General features: G+C 38.7%; 1 non-coding gene across 1 annotated transcript; it reads right to left on the minus strand.

Annotated features, from left to right (window-relative positions):
• Positions 1 to 6,035: 6,035 nt before the first annotated feature.
• Positions 6,036 to 6,143, minus strand: LOC112753138 (small nucleolar RNA R71). The gene has a single exon (XR_003177535.1). It is a non-coding gene; the product is annotated as a small nucleolar RNA R71 (small nucleolar RNA).
• Positions 6,144 to 12,584: the final 6,441 nt, after the last annotated feature.

Genomic DNA, 12,584 nt, shown 5'->3' on the forward strand with positions numbered 1-12,584 from the left:
GGATTCCGGAGGCTACTGGAAGTACAAACACTGGTGGAGATTTTCGGATGAATTCAAGCATAAGCCACCATAACAGGAAGCTCATCAAATGTCAAACTTAAGGACTTTAACTAAAAGTGCTAGGTGGGAGACAACCGACCATGGTATGATAATTCCTTTTTCAGTTTTATTTCATTTTGTTTGTTTTTATTTTATTTCATTTTATTTTCATTGAACCTGGAATTATTTATTGCATCTACATTAGCATTGCATTCTGCATACTGCATATATATATATATATATATATAAATACGCACGCGACGCGGTAGCGTCGTTGACGCGTCTGCGTCACCAGTGCGTTTTGGAAGAAAAGAATTGAACAGAGAGTCACGCGAGAGCGTGGCTGGAGGCGTGCCTTTGGCACAAATGGATCCACGCGACCGCATCGCTGACGCGTCCACATCATGTGGGAACTTTGGCCTCCCACGCGACCGCGTCACCCACGCGGCCGTGTGACATGAAAATCGACGTGAAAAGGGTGCATAGCCGAAAGTTATGCTGGAGTGGTGCTGGACTGGTGCTGAACGCCCAGCCTTACCACGCGGACGCATGGCTCACGCATCCGCATCACATCCCTGTCATGACCACTCACGCGATCGCGTCGAGCACGCGACCGCGTCACCCTGATATTTGACAATAATGCATTTTGAACAAAGAGTTGTGCGAGCGCGAGGCTGCCCTCGCGCCAGTAGCACCAAATGCGTCACGCGTCCGCGTGACCGACGCGACCACGTCGATTAATTTAAGCGCAAGTCGCGCGACCACGTCCCCCACGCGTCCGCGTCGCTTGCGCCGCACAGCTTATCCAGATCAGCCAATTATCTTATCTTTTCTTCCCCAATCCTAATTTCTTCTATCTTTTCTTCTTTCTTCTTTCTTTTTTACTTTATTTCTTTCCCTTCTCATTCTTCTTATCTTTTATTTTATTTTATTTATTTTCATACTTTCATTCATTGCATTTTAATTTTGTATATTTTTATTTTCTTTTCTAAATTCATTATTTTACCATTGGTGTTCAAATGTTCTTATTCAACTGTTATATCTTTTCTGGTATTATCTTAGTGCTTATGATTTGGTTTATTCTGATTGGGTAACATTATTTAAATCAATGCTAATCTTTTATGATACTTGTACTTCTCTTGCATTGATATGAACTTATACTATCTTGCATTACCCACATTTTCCTCTCCTTTGTTGCAAATTTTGCACCACTAGTATGCCATGTGCTTATATTGTTTTCTCACGTACATGTTGAAGCTTCCATGTAAATGAGACCCTTATCATTTGGCATTAACCCAACCATACTTCATTTATTTTCTTATCTTTATTATTGAGTTACCTTTCTTCCCTTTTTCTTTCAGGATGGCCACCAGGAAGAGAACCGGAAGATGTTTACATGGGGAGACAGTCAACTCCATCTGCAAAATCTTCGGAGAAAAGCGCCAGTTGGAATAGCCCGTCCACCTGCACATCTTAGCATGCACCGAGGACGGTGCAATCTTTAAGTGTGGGGAGGTCGATACCGACTTCCATGGGTTAGTCACTTCATATTTTTAGCACTAATGTTTAATTTTCTTTGTTAAATTAGTTGTTGCATTTGCATATTTGTTTGATTTTATGCATCTAGTTACTTCTTGGTTAAAGTAATAAAATTCTTTTAAGACCCTATCTTTGAAAAATTTCACTAATTTAAATTGAAAAATTTTTTATGTTAAAACTTGTTTGAAGTTGTATTTGGAACATGGTTTTTGAGCCAAAGAACACACAACCTGTGAGATTTGAGCTTATTTATATGGTTACATTATTTAACCATAAATATTTTATTTCTGTGTGTTTCCTTCTCTATGATTGTAATCTATATTTTGTTCCAATCTATATGTCCATTATTTAGTGTATTTTGATGAGCGGATAATTTATACGCTTTTTGGCATTGTTTTTAGTATATTTTTAGTAGAATCTAGTTACTTTTAGGGATGTTTTTATTAGTTTTTATGTTAAATTCACATTTCTGGACTTTACTATGAGTTTGTGTATTTTTCTGTGATTTTAGGTATTTTCTGGCTGAAATTGAGGGACTTGAGCAAAAATCAGATTCAGAGGTTGAAGAAGGACTGCTGATGTTGTTGGATTCTGACCTCCCTGCACTCAAAGTGGATTTTCTGGAGTTACAGAACTCAAAATGGTGCGCTTCCAATTGCTTTGGAAAGTAGACATCCAGGGCTTTCCAGAAATGTATAATAGTCCATACTTTGGCCGAGTTTAGATGACGTAAAAGGGCGTTGAACGCCAGTTCTACGCTGCTGTCTTGAGTTAAACGCCAGAAACAAGTCACAAACGAGAGTTGAACGCCAGAAATACGTTACAACCTGGCGTTCAACTCCAGAAAGAGCCTCTGCACGTGTAACATTCAAGCTCAGCCCAAGCACACACCAAGTGGGCCCCGAAAGTGGATTTATGCATCAATTACTTACTTCTGTAAACCCTAGTAGCTAGTTTATTATAAATAGGACTTTTTACTATTGTATTAGAGATCTTTGGAACATCTTTTGATCTTTGGACGCCTGGTTCTGAGATCAGAGGGGCTGGCCATTCGGCCATGCCTGGACCTTTCACTTATGTATTTTCAACGGTAGAGTTTCTGCACTCCATAGATTAAGGTGTGGAGCTCTGCTGTTCCTCAAGAATTAATGCAAAGTACTACTGTTTTTCTATTCAATTCAACTTATTCCGCTTCTAAGATATTCATTCGCACTTCAACCTAAATGTGATGAACGTGACAATCATCATCATTCCCTATGAACGCGTGCCTGACAACCACTTCCGTTCTACCTTAGATTGAATGAGTATCCCTTGGATCTCTTAATCAGAATCTTCGTGGTATAAGCTAGATTGATGGCGGCATTCATGAGAGTCCGGAAAGTCTAAACCTTGTCTGTGGTATTCCGAGTAGGACTCTGGGATTGAATGACTGTGATGAGCTTCAAACTCGCGAGTGCTGGGCGTAGTGACAAACGCAAAAGGAGGGTGAATCCTATTCCAGCATGATCGAGAACCTCAGATGATTAGCCGTGCTGTGACAGAGCATTTGGACCATTTTCACAAGAGGATGGGATGCAGCCATTGGCAAGGGTGATGCCTCGAGACGATTAGGCATGCAGTGACAGCGCATCGGACCATTTTCCAGAGAGGATCAAAAGTAGCCATTGACAACGGTGATGTCCTTACATAAAGCCAGCCATAGAAAGGAGTAAGACTGATTGAATGAAGACAGCAGGAAAGTAGAGGTTTAGAGGGACGAGAGCATCTCCATGCATTTATCTGAAATTCTCACCAAGGATTTACATAAGTATTTCTATCCCTATTTTATTATTAATATTCGAAAACTCCATAACCATTCTATATCCGCCTGACTGAGATTTACAAGATGACCATAGCTTGCTTCATACCAACAATCTCTGTGGGATCGACCCTTACTCGCATAAGGTTTATTACTTGGATGACCCAGTGCACTTTCTGGTTAGTTGTGCGAAGTTGTGATAAAAAATTGAGATTACAATTGAGCGTACCATGTTGATGGCGCCATTGATGATCACAATTTTGTGCACCAAGTTTTTGGCGCCTTTGTCGGGGATTGTTCGAGTTTGGACAACTGACGGTTCATCTTGTTGCTCAAATTGGGTAACTTTCTTTTCGTTTTCTTTTCAAAAAGTTTTCAAAAAATTTTTTTCAAAAATCTTACAAAAATTTTCTCCTTGGTTTTCGAAAAAAAAAATTTTTTAAATAAAAATGTTTTCAAAAATATATTTTTCTTAAGAATTTTTAAGAATGAATTCTAGTGTTTCATGAAGCATGTTGAAGCCTGGCTGGCTGTAAAGCCATATCTAATTCTTCTCGATAGGGTATGTCAGGCGTGTCATGTCTGAGTTACATACTAAAGCTTGGCTGGCTATTAAGCCATGCCTGACCCTTTGATTGGAGCTTTAGACTAAAGGGCATAAGATTCCTGGAATTCATATTAAAAATTTTGGAATCCTTATATTTTCTTTTTTTTTTCAAAATGATTTTCGAAAAAAAAAATATACAAAAATAAAAAAAAAATCATAAAAATCAAAAATAGTTCATGTTTCTTGTTTCAGTCTTGAGTCAGATTTAAAGTTTGGTGTCAATTGCATATTCATCTTTCATTTTTCGAAAATTCATGCATTCATAGTGTTCTTCATGATCTTCAAGTTGTTCTTGGTAAGTCTTCTTGTTTGATCTTGATGTTTTCATGTTTTGTGTCTTTTCTTGTTTTTCATGTGCATTTTTGCATCCATAGAGTCTAAACATGAAAGATTTCTAAGTTTGGTGTCTTGCATGTTTTCTTTGCATATAAAAATTTTCAAAAATAAGTTCTTGATGTTCATCTTGACATTCAAAGTGTTCTTGGTGTTCATCTTGACATTCATAGCATTCTTGCATGCATTCATTGTTTTGATCCAAAATTTTCATGCATTGAGTCTTTTTCATGTTTTTCCCTCTCATCATTAAAAATTCAAAAATAAAAAAAATATCTTTCCCTTTTTCTCTCATCAAATTCGAAAATTTGAGTTGACTTTTTCAAAAATTTTTATAATCTAGTTGTTTTTATGAGTCAAATCAAATTTTCAATTTAAAAATCTTATCTTTTTCAAAAATCAAATCTTTTTCATTTTCTTAGTTATTTTCGAAAATTTTAAAAATATTTTTCAAAAATATTTTTCTTATCTTTATCACATAATTTTCGAAAATAACATCATCAATTAATGTTTTGATTCAAAAATTTCAAGTTTGTTACTTGCTTGTTAAGAAAGATTCAAACTTTAAATTCTAGAATCATATCTCATGATTTCTTGTGAATCAAGTTATTAATTGTGATTTTAAAAATCAAACCTTTTTCAAAACTAACTTCAATCATATCTTTTCAAAAATATTTTCTTATCATATCTTTTTCAAAAACTTGATTTCAAAATATCTTTTCTAACTTCCTAACTCATCTTTTCAAAATTTGTTTCAACTAACTAACTAACTTTTTGTTTGTTTCTTATCTTTTTCAAAACTACCTATCTAACTCTCTCTCTCTCCAATTTTCGAAAATATCTTCCCTCTTTTTCAAAATTTCTTTTTTATTGACTAACTATTTTAATTTTTGATTTTAATTTTCGAAAAATTACTAACCTTTTTCAAAAACTATTTTCGAAAATCACTAACTCTTTTTCAAAAATAATTTTCGAAAATCCTTCTCCCTCATCTCCTTCTAATTATTTATTCATCTACTAACACTTCTCTTCATCTCACATCACTGCTCCTATCCTTACCCTTGTGTTTGGATTCTTCATTCATCTTCACCCCTATTCCTTTTCTTCTTCTACTAACAATAAGGAACCTCTTTACTGTGACATAGAGGATTCCTCTTCTTTTCTTGTTCTCTTCTATTTCTTATGAGCAGCAACAAGGAAAAAGGCATTCTTGTTGAAGTTGATCCAGAACCTAAAAGGACTCTGAAGAGGAAACTAAGAGAAGCTAAATTACAACAATCCAGAGACAACCTTATTGAAAATTTCGAACAAGTAAAGGAGATGGCAGCCGAACCCAACAACAATAATGCAAGGAGAATGCTTGGTGACTTTACTGCACCTAATTCCAATTTACATGGAAGAAGCATCTCCATTCCTGCCATTGGAGCAAACAACTTTGAGCTGAAACCTCAGCTAGTTTCTCTGATGTAGCAGAACTGCAAGTTTCATGGACTTCCACCTGAAGATCCTTTTCAGTTCTTAACTGAATTCTTGCAGATATGTGATACTGTTAAGACTAATGGAGTAGATCCTGAAGTCTACAGGCTCACGCTTTTCCCTTTTGCTGTAAGAAACAGAGCTAGAGTGTGGTTGGACTCTCAACCCAGAGATAGCCTGAACTCTTGGGACAAGCTGGTCACGGCTTTCTTAGCCAAGTTCTTTCCTCCTCAAAAGCTGAGCAAGCTTAGAGTGGATGTTCAAACCTTCAGACAGAAAGAAGGTGAATCCCTCTATGAAGCTTGGGAAAGATACAAGCAACTGACCAAAAAGTGTCCTTCTGACATGCTTTCAGAATGGACCATCCTGGATATATTCTATGATGGTCTATCTGAATTGGCTAAGATGTCATTGGATACATCTGCAGGTGGATCCATTCACCTAAAGAAAACGCCTGCAGAAGCTCAAGAACTCATTGATATGGTTGCTAATAACCAGTTCATATACACTTCTGAAAGGAATCCTGTGAATAATGGGACACCTATGAAGAAAGGAGTTCTTGAAATTGATACTCTGAATGCCATATTGGCTCAGAACAAAATATTGACTCAGCAAGTTAATATGATTTCTTAGAGTCTGAATGGAATGCAAGCTGCATCCAACAGTACTCAAGAGGCATCTTCTGAAGAAGAAGCTTATGATCCTAAAAACCCTGCAATAGCAGAGGTAAATTATATGGATGAACCTTATGGAAACCCCTATAACCCATCATGGAGAAATCATCCAAATTTCTCATAGAAGGATCAGAAGCCTTAACAAGGCTCTAATAATGGTGGAAGAAATAGGTTTAACAATAGTAAACCTTTTTCATCATCCACTCAGCAACAGACAGAGAACTCTGAACAAAATACCTCTAATTTAGCAAACTTAGTCTCTGATCTATCTAAGGCCACTGTGAGTTTCATGAATGAAACAAGGTCATCCATTAGAAATTTGGAGGCACAAATGGGCCAGCTGAGTAAAAGGATCACTGAAATCCCTCCTAGTACTCTCCCAAGCAATACAGAAGAAAATCCAAAAGGAGAGTACAAGGCCATTGAATTAATCACCATGGCCGAACCTGTGAAGGAAGGAGAGGACGTGAATCCCAAGGAAGAAGACCTCCTGGGACGTCCAGTGATCAATAAGGAGCTTCCCTTTGAGGAACCAAAGGAATCTGAGACTCATCTAGAGAACATAGAGATTCCATTGAACCTCCTTATGCCCTTCATGAGCTCTGACGAGTATTCATCTTCTGAAGAGAATGAGGATGTTACTGAAGAGCAAGTTACCAAGTACCTTGGTGCAATCATGAAGCTGAATGCCAAATTATTTGGTATTGAGACTTGGGAAGATGAACCTCCCTTGTTCACCAATGAACTAAGTGATCTGGATCAACTGACATTGCCTCAGAAGAAACAGGATCCTGGAAAGTTCGTAATACCTTGTACCATAGGCAACATGATCTTTGAAAAGGCTCTGTGTGACCTTGGTTCAGGGATAAACCTCATGCCCCTCTCTGTAATAGAGAAATTGGGAAACTTTGGGGTGCAAGCCACTAAAATCTCATTAGAGATGGCAGACAATTCAAGAAAATAGGCTTATGGACAAGTAGAGGACGTTTTAGTAAAGGTTGAAGGCCTTTACATCCCTGCTGATTTCATAGTCCTAGATACTGGGAAGGATAAGGATGAATTCATCATCCTTGGAAGACCCTTCCTAGCCACAGCAAGAGCTGTGATTGATGTTGACAGAGGTGAATTAGTTCTTCAATTGAATGGGGACTCCCTTGTGTTTACAACTCGAGGTCATCCTTCTGTAAACATAGAGAGGAAGCATAAAAAGCTTCTCTCACTGCAGAGTCAACCAGAGCCCCCACAATCAAACTTTAAGTTTGATGTTGGAAGGCCACAACCAAACTCTAAGTTTGGTGTTGAACTCCCATATCCAAACTCTAAGTTTGGTGTTGGGGAGTCTCAACAATGCTCTGAACATCTATGAGGCTCCATGAGAGCCCACTGTCAAGCTATTGACATTAAAGAAGCGCTTGTTGGGAGGCAACCCAATTTTTATTTATCTAATTCTATTTTTCTTGTTCTTTCATGTTTTATTAGGTTCATGATCATGTGGAGTCACAAAATAAATATAAAAATTGAAAACGGAATCAAAAACAGCAGAAGAAAAATCACACCCTGGAGGAAGACCTTACTGGCGTTTAAACGCCAGTAAGATGCATCTGGTTGGCGTTCAACGCCAAAACAGAGCATTTTCTGGCGCTAAACGCCCAAAATGGGCAGCATCTGGGCGTTTGAACCCCAGAATTGCACCCTGGAGAAGAGCTGGAGCTGAACGCCCAGAGTTGTGTGCAAGGGCATTTTGCATGCCTAATTTGGTGCAAGGTTGTAAATCCTTGAACACCTCAGGATCTGTGGACCCCACAGGATCACCTCACGATCTGTGGACCCCACAGGATCCCCACCTACCTACACTCACTTCTTCTCACCCCTCTTTCACACAATCCCATAAACACTCTTCCTCAAAACTCTTCACCAATCACCTCAATCTCTCTTCCCTATCACCACTTCACCACTCACATCCACCCACTCTTCCCCATAAACCTACCTCATAAACACCACCTACCTTCAAAATTCAAAATCAATTTCCCACCCAAACCCACCCTATATGGCCGAAACCTTACCCCCCTCCCTTCCCTATATATAGCCCTCCATTCTTCTTCAAATTCACACAACAAAACCCTCTCTTCCCCTTCTTGACCGAAACACATCTCCCTCTCCCTCTCCTCCATTTCTTCTTCTTCTTCTTCATCTATTCTTTCTTTTCTTGCTCGGGGGCGAGCAAAATTCTAAGTTTGGTGTGGTAAAAGCATAAGCTTTTTGTTTTTCCATTACCATTGATGACACCTAAGACCGGAGAATCCTCCAGAAAAGGGAAAGGGAAGACAAAAGCTTCCACCTCCGAGTCATGGGAGATGGAAATATTCATCTTCAAAACTCATCAAGACCACTTCTATGATGTTGTGGCCAAGAAGAAGGTGATCCCTGAGGTCTCTTTCAAGCTCAAGAAGAATGAGTATCCGGAGATCCGACATGAAATCCAAAGAAGAGGTTGGGAAGTTCTAACAAAACCCATCCAACAAGTCGGCATCCTAATGGTTCAAGAGTTCTATGCCAATGCATGGATCACTAGGAACCATGATCAAAGAAAGAACCCGGACCCAAAGAATTATCTCACCATGGTTCGGGGGAAATACTTAGATTTTAGTCCGGAAAATGTGAGGTTGGCGTTTAACTTGCCTATGATGCAAGGAGATGCACGCCCCTACACTAGAAGGGTCAACTTTAATAAAAGGTTGGACCAAGTCCTCATGGACATATGTGTGGAAGAAGCTCAATGGAAGATTGACTCCAAAGGCAAGCCGGTTCAACTAAGAAGACTGGACCTCAAGCCTGCAGCTAGAGGATGGTTAGAGTTCATACAACGCTCCATCATCCCCACTAGCAACCGATCCGAAGTTACTGTGGATCGGGCCATCATGATTCATAGCATCATGATTGGAGACGAAGTAGAAGTTCATGAAGTCATCTCCCTTGAACTCTACAAAATAGCCGAAAAGTCCTCCCCCATGGCAAGGCTAGCTTTTCCTCATCTTATTTGCCATCTCTGTTACTCAGCTGGAGCTTTCATAGAAGGAGACATTCCCATTGAGGAAGAGAAGCCCATCACTAAGAAAAGGATGGAGCAAGCAAGAGAGCCCATTCATGGAGCTCAAGAGGCGCAGGAAGCTCATCACCATGAGATCCCGGAGATGCCTCAAATGCATTTCCCTCCACAAAACTATTGGGAGCAAATCAACACCTCCCTAGGAGAATTAAGTTCCAACATGGGACAACTAAGGGTGGAACATCAAGAGCACTCCATCATGCTTCAAGAAATTAGAGAAGATCAAAAAGCAACGAGGGAGGAGCAAGGTGTGGATCAAAAAGCACTCCATTCGGCCATGCCTGGACCTTTCAGTTATGTATGTTCAACGGTAGAGTTTCTGCACTCCATAGATTAAGGTGTGGAGCTCTGCTGTTCCTCAAGAATTAATGCAAAGTACTACTGTTTTTCTATTCAATTCAACTTATTCCGCTTCTAAGATATTCATTCGCACTTCAACCTAAATGTGATGAACGTGACAATCATCATCATTCCCTATGAACGCGTGCCTGACAACCACTTCCGTTCTACCTTAGATTGAATGAGTATCTCTTGGATCTCTTAATCAGAATCTTCGTGGTATAAGCTAGATTGATGGCAGCATTCATGAGAGTCCAGAAAGTCTAAACCTTATCTGTGGTATTCCGAGTAGGACTCTGGGATTCAATGACTGTGACGAAGTTCAAACTCGCGAGTGCTGGGCGTAGTGACAGACGCAAAAGGAGGGTGAATCCTATTCCAGCATGATCGAGAACCTCAGATGATTAGCCGTGATGTGACAGAGCATTTGGACCATTTTCACAAGAGGATGGGATGCAGCCATTGGCAAGGGTGATGCCTCCAGACGATTAGCCATGCAGTGACAGCGCATCGGACCATTTTCCAGAGAGGATCAAAAGTAGCCATTGACAATGGTGATGTCCTTACATAAAGCCAACCATGGAAAGGAGTAAGATTGATTGGATGAAGAGAGCAGGAAAGCAGACGTTCAGAGGAACGAATGCATCTCTGTACGCTTATCTGAAATTCTAACCAATGAATTACATAAGTATTTCTATCCTTATTTTATGTTTACTTCTTAGTAATTTTCGAAAACTCCATAACCTTTTGATATCCGCCTGACTGAGATTTACAAGGTGACCATAGCTTCCTTCATACCAACAATCTCCGTGGGATCGACCCTTACTCGCGTAAGGTTTATTACTTGGACGACCCAGTGCACTTGCTGGTTAGTTGTGCAAAGTTGTGATAAAAAGTTGAGATTACAATTGAGCGTACCATGTTGATGTTGCCGTTGATGATCACAATTTTGTGCACCATATTTACATGCTTGCATATGATTGAGGCCATTGTTTGATTTTAGCTCACTTATCCCAAATAAGCCTACCCTTTAAATCACCCTTGTCAGCCACTTTGAGCCTTTTAATCCCCATTTGTTCTGTATTTTACCACATCACTAGCCTTAAGCAGAAAAACAATTAAATATCCCAATTGAATCTTTGGTTAGCTTAAGATAGGGATTGTGCAAAATTAAGTGTGGGGAAACTGTGGGAACTTGGGTTAATAAGGGAATGTATCATGTTTCTAATTTTGAATATTGGAAAATTTGGGTACCTACTCATGTAAAAAAGAAAATTAAAATAATTCCATATGCATTGATATGTTATTCTAGTTTTTATGTCTCTCTAAAAAAAAAGAGAAAAAGAAAAAGAGAAAAAAATATATAATATAAATAAATAAATAAGGGGACAAATTTACCACAATGTTAAGTTAATAAAAGATCAATGCATATGTGATAAAATTAAAGAAAAATTGATACATGAGTATATAATGCAAAAGTGAAGACTATGGGTAGCTAGGCATGATTCTAGAGTTATATAGAGTATATGTATGTTAGGTGAAAGCTTAGGTTAATTAAAGATTCAATTTATAAAGCTCACTCAGCCATATACATATACCCTTACCTTTACCTTAGCCTCATTACAACCTTGAAAAGACCTCATGATGTTTGCATTGGTATATTAAATATTGTTGATTGGTTAGGTGAAGAACAAATTTTAGAGAGAATGACTAGAGAAGAGTAGAGTGATTGACCCTAGACACTTGAGAGTTAGAGTGATATACACTATCAGTAAGGGTTCAGTGCTCAATTCTATGTTCCCTACTTTCATGAGCTATCTTCTTACAAGTTTACTTGTCTTTTATTGTATAATTTGAATTAGTGAAATCTGATTTATGCTTGTTTTAGAGAACTTATTTATTTTTAAATCAAGTAGATAAAAACATTTTGCATGTAGTTACATTCATATAGATAGGTTGCATTTCATATATTTTACCATTCCTCTTCATCTTTATAGCTTCTCTTGAGCTTAGCATGAGGACATGCTAGTGTTTAAGTGTGGGGAGTTTGATAAACCACTATTTTACAGTTTATCTTGTGCTTAATTGAGTGATTTTTATCAACTCTTTACCCACTTATTCATACTATTTGCATGGTTTTACAATTCCTTCCCAGAATTTGTGCTATGATTGAAAACATGCTTCTTTGGCCTTAAATTTGCTAATATTAATCCTCTTTTATCACCATTAGATAACTTGATATGTGTGTTAAGTGATTTTAGAGATTATAGGGCAGGAATGGCTCAGAGGATAGAAAGGAAGCATGCAAAAGTGGAAGGAATACAAGAAGTTGGAGAAACTGCTAAGTTGTCCAGCCTGACCTCTTCGCACTCAAACGGCTATAACTTTAGCTACAGAGGTCCAAACGATGCGGTTCTAGTTGCGTTGGAAAGCTAACATCTAGGGCTTCGATTTGATATATAATTTGCTATAGCTGCCTCGAAGTTAGGTGATGCGAACGTGTGAATGACGCACTCGCATCGCATCTGCGAAATTCAATCCGCGCGGACGCGTGGACGACGCCTCTGCGTCACTTGCCCACGACCTGAACGTAATAGAAATTGCAGGGAGCAATTTCTGGGCTGCTTTTGACCCAGTTTTCAACCCAGAACACATAGATTAGAGGCTATAAAG

The sequence above is a fragment of the Arachis hypogaea genome, chromosome 15 (assembly GCF_003086295.3).
Source record: "Arachis hypogaea cultivar Tifrunner chromosome 15, arahy.Tifrunner.gnm2.J5K5, whole genome shotgun sequence".
In the NCBI taxonomy this organism is placed as follows: domain Eukaryota; kingdom Viridiplantae; phylum Streptophyta; class Magnoliopsida; order Fabales; family Fabaceae; genus Arachis; species Arachis hypogaea.